The sequence below is a fragment of the Mustela lutreola genome, chromosome 13 (assembly GCF_030435805.1).
Source record: "Mustela lutreola isolate mMusLut2 chromosome 13, mMusLut2.pri, whole genome shotgun sequence".
Lineage (NCBI taxonomy): Eukaryota > Metazoa > Chordata > Mammalia > Carnivora > Mustelidae > Mustela > Mustela lutreola.
The window spans coordinates 75,549,312-75,556,672 of record NC_081302.1 but is presented as its reverse complement, the minus strand read 5'-3'; the positions used below and the strand labels follow the sequence as shown (position 1 = coordinate 75,556,672).

The 7,361-nt window shown below is 46.8% G+C and overlaps 1 protein-coding gene across 3 annotated transcripts in view; it reads left to right on the top strand.

Annotated features, from left to right (window-relative positions):
* The first annotated feature begins 584 nt into the window (after positions 1 to 584).
* The window catches only part of MTUS2 (microtubule associated scaffold protein 2), a 585,660-nt gene continuing 578,883 nt past the window's right edge, over positions 585 to 7,361 (top strand). For 2 of the 3 annotated variants that reach the window (XM_059143941.1, XM_059143943.1), the window contains exon 1: positions 728 to 1,017. The gene's annotated coding sequence lies outside the window, so the exon portion shown is untranslated. Of the gene's footprint in view, positions 679 to 727; positions 1,018 to 7,361 lie in introns of those variants that run through there. The other variant, XM_059143942.1, reaches the window with a different exon arrangement.

The window sequence follows — 7,361 nt, the reverse complement described above, 5'->3', positions numbered from 1 at the left end:
TGAACTTCGGGCTTCTTGTGAATCAGGACTCCTACTGCCCTCCAGGTTTTTCCCACTGCTGACCCCAAATTCCCCCAGCTGCACAGAATTCGAAGATCCTCCCTCTTCTGTCCTAAAAGAAAACCAGCAGATCCCGTTCTTCGAAGCCCCCTGCCCTGCAGCCCCCGACCCCTCTGTCATACTCCTTTCCCTGGGGGCTGCCGACGCTTTGGGACTGCGTCGGGCCCAGGGGCCTGCCCCGAGCTGGAGCGGGACGGCGCGCGCACGGAGGCCCGGCGGCCGGCAGAGGGCGCTGCGGCTGCGCTCGGCGGGGCGCCGGGCCGGGAGGAGGTGCCCGGGCCCCGGCGTGTGCGTCTCCGGGCGGCCGGGAGAGGGTGCGCGCTTCTGCCGCCCCGCACCGCCCTCCAGCGCGGGCCCGCTCGCCGCCCGGCGGCTGTCACCGCGGACCGCACCTTGCGAGCGAGGCACCCGGCTTGCGCGCCGCGCTCCGAGGCTCGGGCTTCGCCGCCGCCCGCCCCGTCGCTCGTCTTTGTCCGGGCGAGGCGGCCCGAGGAGCGGCAGCCGCGGCGGCCGAGCCGGGGCGCGCCCGGGCGGGCTGTCGGCGGGCCCCGGCCGCGGGCGCCGGTGGCCTGGGAGCGCCCGGAGCGGGGGCGGCGGCCTGGGCGGTGCCTGCGCGAGGTGAGTGCGGGGGCGCGGAGCGGGCGCTGCGGGCGCGGCGGCGGGCGTGGGCGGCCGGGGTGACGGCGCCGGCGGGCGCGCCGCAGGTGCGGAGGCGTCCCTGGCTGCGCCGCCTCCGCGGGCTCCTCTTGGCAAGTTTGTCGGGCGTCCCCTCCCTTTTCGGACCTCCGTGGCCGGTCCGGGCAGTCCAGACCTGTCGGTCAGTAGAAAACTCGAGCTGGAGGAGGAGGCGGCGGCGGCGGCGGCGGAGGAAGCGTGTGGGAACCGGGTCCCGAATGAGAGTCCCATTCAGGGCAGTGGCGGCTCCTTGGACATCTTGCTTGGCTCTTTCCCAGCCAGGTGAGCGAATCCTCTCCCGCGCGGTCCAGCGGGGGTCGGGCTGGGTCGGCAAGCCTGTCTTCTGGCTCGCGCCGGCAGGCAGGTGCACGGAGTTAGGGAGCGGTTGCAGCCGGGCTCAGGGCAAGCGCAGTCTTTTTTCGGCGTTTCTGTCCTCCTAGCACTTCTTCTTTCCTGCCCACACACCTGCTTGGGCGGAGGGATAGCGGCTCATGGGGCGCCTTCGCCGCTGCCAGGTTAAACATCCTCTGTTTCAGGAGGGGTGGTAGGTTAGTTGAGTCGAGTCCTTCCCCCCCCCCCCCCCACCTCCAGCTTGGGATAATTTGTTCTGTGTCTTGTCTTCGTCTTAATTTAGTATGAATGTGTTATTTCCTCTGAGCTTTATGATGGTAAAGCAGTGAAGCGGTTTGCTACATCCATTTTTTTTCTTTCTTCTTTCTTTCTTTCTTTCTTTCTTTTCTTTTTTTTTTTTTCCATTCTGAGCCTGTGCACAGAAGGAATTTCAGGCACACAAGTGATGTTACTACCATTCTATTTTAAATACAAACATGGAAAGAAGTACTCTTGGCAGGGTACCAAAGACGCCTGTACTCTCTGTTATGTAAGTGCTTTAAAAAATATTTGCTCATTGGTAAAGTTATAAAAGTGATTACCAGAGCATCTGAGGAGAAGGATTGATGATAAGTCAGAACTGTATTTTCAGACCAAAACTTTGCTTGAAGAGAAGCACGATCTTAGCTTGAGGTACCCTTAAGATAATATAGGGCCTTTTCGCTGAACTTAATCGACAGAATTGCCAAACATGAAAAAGTAAAATAGATTCTGTAAAGGCTATTAAGAAACTTGGTGAAAATTTTTGACTACTGATTGATAAAGATGAAAAAAAAAAAAAAAAAGATCCCACGGATATCCTTTGTGGCTTTCAAACTATTGAATGATTTTTCTTTTAGTATCTGATGGAAACTTAGTAATTGTAAGCTCTCAGTTTTTAAAGATCCCCCCCTCAATAAAATCTCTACTCGTATTTATGGCTTTTTTTTTTTTCCTTCAGGGATAAAAGTAGAAAACATCAGAAATTCTGATGTCTAGGCACCCCTCTCTTGTGCCCCCACCTCCTATTCCTTTCTGTTTTCAACTTATATATCATGGTTTGGGTTGATGCTGAGGCATATGTAATGTTCGCTCTCTTGGTGATTCTCCTGTGCAGCCGGGGCTGAGATCCATGGGGTAGCACTGTCTCTCTTAATTTGTCGCTTTGTAGCCCAGCGTGTGGCTACAGGGGTGTAAGGTAAATTAAAAAAAAAAAAAGTGGTTGAAAATTGGGGGAGAGGAAAATGGTATTGGAAAGAATTATAGTATGTACGCTTTTGTGTTTTATCCAAAGGTCTTCCTCGATGATTTTTTTAAACCTGCAGAAATCATTGTTGTTTGTCAGGGACCTATAATTTCATGTAAAATACATAAAGAAACCCTAGGTGGGACATTTCCTTGCGCCAAGGTAAGAGTGAAGTTGAGAAGTAGTGTCAAGGTATTCCTTCTGTGTGCACGAAAAGATAATCAAGTCTTACAAAACAAAACAAAACAACTAATTAAAAACTTAATGTAGACTAGTAAATGAAGTGCAGAAAGCTTTTTATTGTTTTTAAGGTTGGTAATAGACCTGGCTGCTGACTCAGTGCTTTCTGTCTACCTTATGTAATTCCAAATACTCAGTTCTTATGGATGGTTTATGAAGGCTTATGTAAGAATTACGACTATGCTATTTCTACTCTGTGAAACTCCCTGTTTTGGCTATTACATAATTGACACAGTACTAGATTGTTAGAGCCCAAATAGGGGAAGGATGCACAACCCCAACCCAGCCCATGTACTTTTATAATGAATTGCTGCTGCCAAATTAGTGGGAACGGCAGGGATGGAGGTTTGTGAAAGAGAGATAAGAATAGCATCTAGAGGACTGATGTAATAGAATGCTGTTATGCTTAGCGGTTTTCTAGAGATTTTAATGCTGCGGTATAAACCACTGTAGTCTTTTATTTCTCCCAGTAGAGGCGGATTTACCAGAAAGCTAATGAATCTTAAGCTTCAAGGCTCCTCATGCAGGCTTCTTCTGAGCCCCTTGGGAAGGCTACAAGCAATGTGTTCACACGGTCATACCTAATTTTATATTTGCATTTTGGATGCTTTTTAAATAAGAACGATGCTCTCCCCGCCCCCCTACCTCCCATCATATAAATGTAATGCTCTGCAAACTCAGAATCTGTTCTGGCTCTCAATTATGTTTGAATGTTAAGTCAACTTATAAAAATGCTTTTTCTTATTTTAACCATCTACAGTCTTATACAAAGACAAAAACCGAAATCTGGTCACTATTGTAGTTGACCTGCTAAAAAAGAGAGAAGTGCTATCACCCAGGGCTGGGGGCTGGTTACCTGGAGAACCAAACCTTTGCTTCATGGTTTTGCACAAATGGGGCTTTTTTGGATCTGGGTGTGAGTTGGGAGAGGAGAAAAGCTGGGACAGGAGTGGGGAAGGGAGGAAGTGGGTTAAAGCCTTTCCACGTCTCAGAGGCAGCTGCCAAGGGGAAAGAGTAAGAAATTACCACAAGAAGCTTCATTAATAAAATGTTAATAGGAAGAGATAACATCATCTCCATTAGGAGATCTTTTTGTAAACTCCTCAGGATCTGTCGCTAATATGACTTTTAAATAGGGAGCAAACTCAGGGATGGAGAATATTCTGTGGGAAACAAGTGCATGTCAGGAGAACTCACATGCGCTGTTGACTTGCCCCATTAGCAACCTGATTATGTCCACTGCTGGAATGTTTGAAAGGGACTTGTTGAGAAGAGGGGAGAATTGTCCCTTTTTCTCTGACATGATTTCTACTTCCTCTGTGAATTCAGATGCCTTCATGTCTTGTCTTTTTTTAAAGATTTTATTTATTTATTTGACAGAGAGACATCACAAGTAGGCAGAGAGGCAGGCAGAGAGAGAGAGGGGGAAGCAGGCTCCCTGCTGAGCAGAGAGTCCGATGTGGGGCTAGATGTGGGGCTTGATGTGGGGCTCGATCCCAGAACCCTGGGATCACGACCTGATCCGAAAGCAGTGGGTTAAAGCCCACTGAGCCACCCAGGCGCCCCTTTGTCTTGTCTTTTTGATCCCTTTTGCACCAACCCTTAAACCCCATCCATCCATTCCTCACTCCCCTGCACAAAGACGCTCTCCTTGACTAAACTTTAGTGAGGCTCCTTCGAGGACCCCTCTTGACCCCAGCGTTGGCCTGTAAGAACTGCAACTTGTAGCCCACTCCTCCCACACCCTATCCCATACACACACTAAGACACCTGAAAAACTCCTAACATGGCTTCTAGCAGCCTAAGACATGTCCCTGGGATGACCCATCCCCCCCTTGAGTTGCTGTTTGAAAAAACCCAAGGCTGCCAAAAGAATTTACTCTTTGTACCAGCCAACACTTGAATGTGGGCCCTTGACTTCCCTTTCATTGAGTATTTATAGGAAAAACACAACCGTAATCCTTTCTCTGCCCCTTTGAGATGTAGATGTATCTCCTACAAATCAGGAGTGTCTTTCTCAAAGACCTAAACGCCATTCCTTTGAATGGTAATCATTAGGGAGAATAGGGCCTCTGTCTCCCAGTCTCTATGGGAGCCTAACTTTGACAAGTGCCAGTTAGCAGGTGCAGATGGCCTAATTGCCTTGACACTGACTCCTTGACTACCCTGCTTTTTGACTCTGCTTATGTATTCTGCTTGTTCCCCTTTATTCCCCCATTCTTCTTTTAAAACACCCAGTCACCTCTACCTGGATGGAAGGTAAGCTCAGTTCTGTACTGAAGTCTCTTTCCCCCTTTGCAGTATATGCTGAATAAAATCTGCCTTTACTGCCCTTAGTGTCCAGCTTTGTTTTTCTTTTCTTTACTTTTTTTTTTTTTTTTAAGATTTTATTTATTTGACAGAGAGAGAGAGAGAGAGAGAGAGAATACAAGGAGGGGGAGCAGCGGGCAGAGGGAGACGGAGACGCAGATTTCCCACAGAGCAGGGAGCCCAATGTGGGTCTCGATCCCAGGACCCTGGGATCATGACCTGAGCCGAAGGCAGATGACTAACCGACTGAGCCACTCAGGTGCCCCACAGCTTTGTTTTTCTATAATAGCATCCACCACATGGTCTAGAGTGTCTGTATGGGTCTGGTGCTATTCTAGGCATTAGGTATTACAGAGCAGTGAACAAAACAGATGAAAATTGTGCCCCCGAGGAATTCACAGTGTAATGGGTAAATTTAAATAAATATTCAGTGTATCAGGTAGGGATAGTGCTTCAGAGTAAAGTAAATCATGAAAGGACTATAGGGCAGGGAATTGCTGTGGTTGAGGAGGGTGGTCAGGGAAGGCGTCTCTGAGAAGGGATATAGAGTGGAGCCCTGAAGGAGATGGAAGAATGAGCCATATGGCCATATGAGGGGGAGCGTTTTGCTCTTTGGGGAACAGCTTGTATATGGCCCTCAGACCAAAACTCCCCTGGCACATGGGAGGAGCAGCAGGGAGGTCTGGTGCTGCAGACAGCTGTGGGGGACTCTACTGCTGATGGCCAGTGCCTCCCCATAACAGCAGCCCATCTCTATAATTATGTTGTGGTGGTGTCTTGGGCCTACCCTTGGACACTCATCTTCAGCAGCCCAAGGCTGTGTCAGGAGAGTGGCGGTGTTGCTCTGGGGACTCTGGGTGGTGTGGTGGCTTGGCATTGGTTCTAACTGAGGGCCTCTCAGGGACTTGGAATCCAGTCTACACCATTACATGAACTGAGAGTTGGAGGGAGGTTGTTTGTCTTCATTGATGGTTCCCATTGGCTTGTTGCAGGAAAGGGACCAGCAGGAAAGTTGCATTTCTGCCTAGGCTCCCTGCAGTTCCCCAGGAGCAAGTAGAACTGTCCTGAATAAGGATATTGACAAAGGGAACCACATTACTCTTTCTTGGGGAATTTGGGGATGCTGAGAACCTAGGGCAACTTCTGAGGTGAAACTGAGCTGGAGAGAACCCTGTGGCCTAAAGGCAGTTCGGGTTAGGTTTTGAGGAGGGGAAATTGCTCTTTGGCTGATGAGGCTCTTGTATGCCCAGATGACTGCCTGATAGCTAGTAACCAAAACACATTGTGTACACACAGTCATTAAAGCTGTCAGTGGTGTATGTGATTAGGACCAAGCCAGTATTAATGACGGGTTGATATTGATTGATTTGGGGAACTTTGACTCACCCCCAGAAATGAAACGCCAACATGGTGTATTAGCGTCTCTAAAGACCATAATAAGGTAAATAAATTTGTCCAGAAATAGGCTAGTATTGATATAGTGATTTTAAATGCTTTACAAAAGCACAGTGGGAAAAATGGAGCATGGAGTCATGGATTACAAGAAATAACAAAACGGCAGAAGCAAATAATGAACACTTAACAGGGAAGTTAAATTTCCACACTTAACCAGACTATTACAGCAGAGTACTAATCTAAAAACCCAATATGAACACTATCTCTTAAATGCCAGTGTAGGGGAAGTAATCTCAAATCATTCAGAATTAATTATTTTGTATTATGTTGTTTGAAATTACTCACTCAGAATAGCTTGTCAAGACAGGCAGTCTTTCTCCACAAACAATTGTCTTCTCAGGTTGGAAATGTTGCCACATATTAAGCCAAACATGTTTTTTGTCCCTAATACTTATATCTCCATTAGTTATTTTCTGGGGATGCTAATTTGAGAACTGAAATTATATAAAGGAATACTTTGGTTGAAATTGGTATTTGTAAGCCTGATGCATTTTTATGTTAGTGTTGCATTAATATCTTATGAAATATGTATGGCATATTTCTACAGATTCCAACAAGTATTTCTTTAAAAAGAATTCACATTGTTTTAGTTTTACTGGTAACTACTAATGAGCTTTATATGGAGTGAGATAATATGCTTCTACTAAAAGATTTAAGAAAATAGTTTAATATAACTACTTTGTCCTCTACTCCTACTTTGCATTGAAATTTTTCTGCTAGATTTTGGGGTTATTATTTTCATGACAGCCCAGGATATTGTAATGGAATATAAAAGTGAATTAAAGCTAATATCTCAGTTTGGAGAATTTTTTTTTTTTAAAAGCAGAGATGTCTGAAAATTGCCTTTCTCTAAGTTTGGGACTAGAGAGAGGCTAGTCAGACACTTACCTCTGGTGCAAAATTTAAAGAGTTATCAAAAAACTGAGCAATAAAAAGAAATGATATTTTAATGCCATCAAAAAATAAAAATTAGGGGCACCTGGGTGGCTCAGTGGGTTAAGCCTCT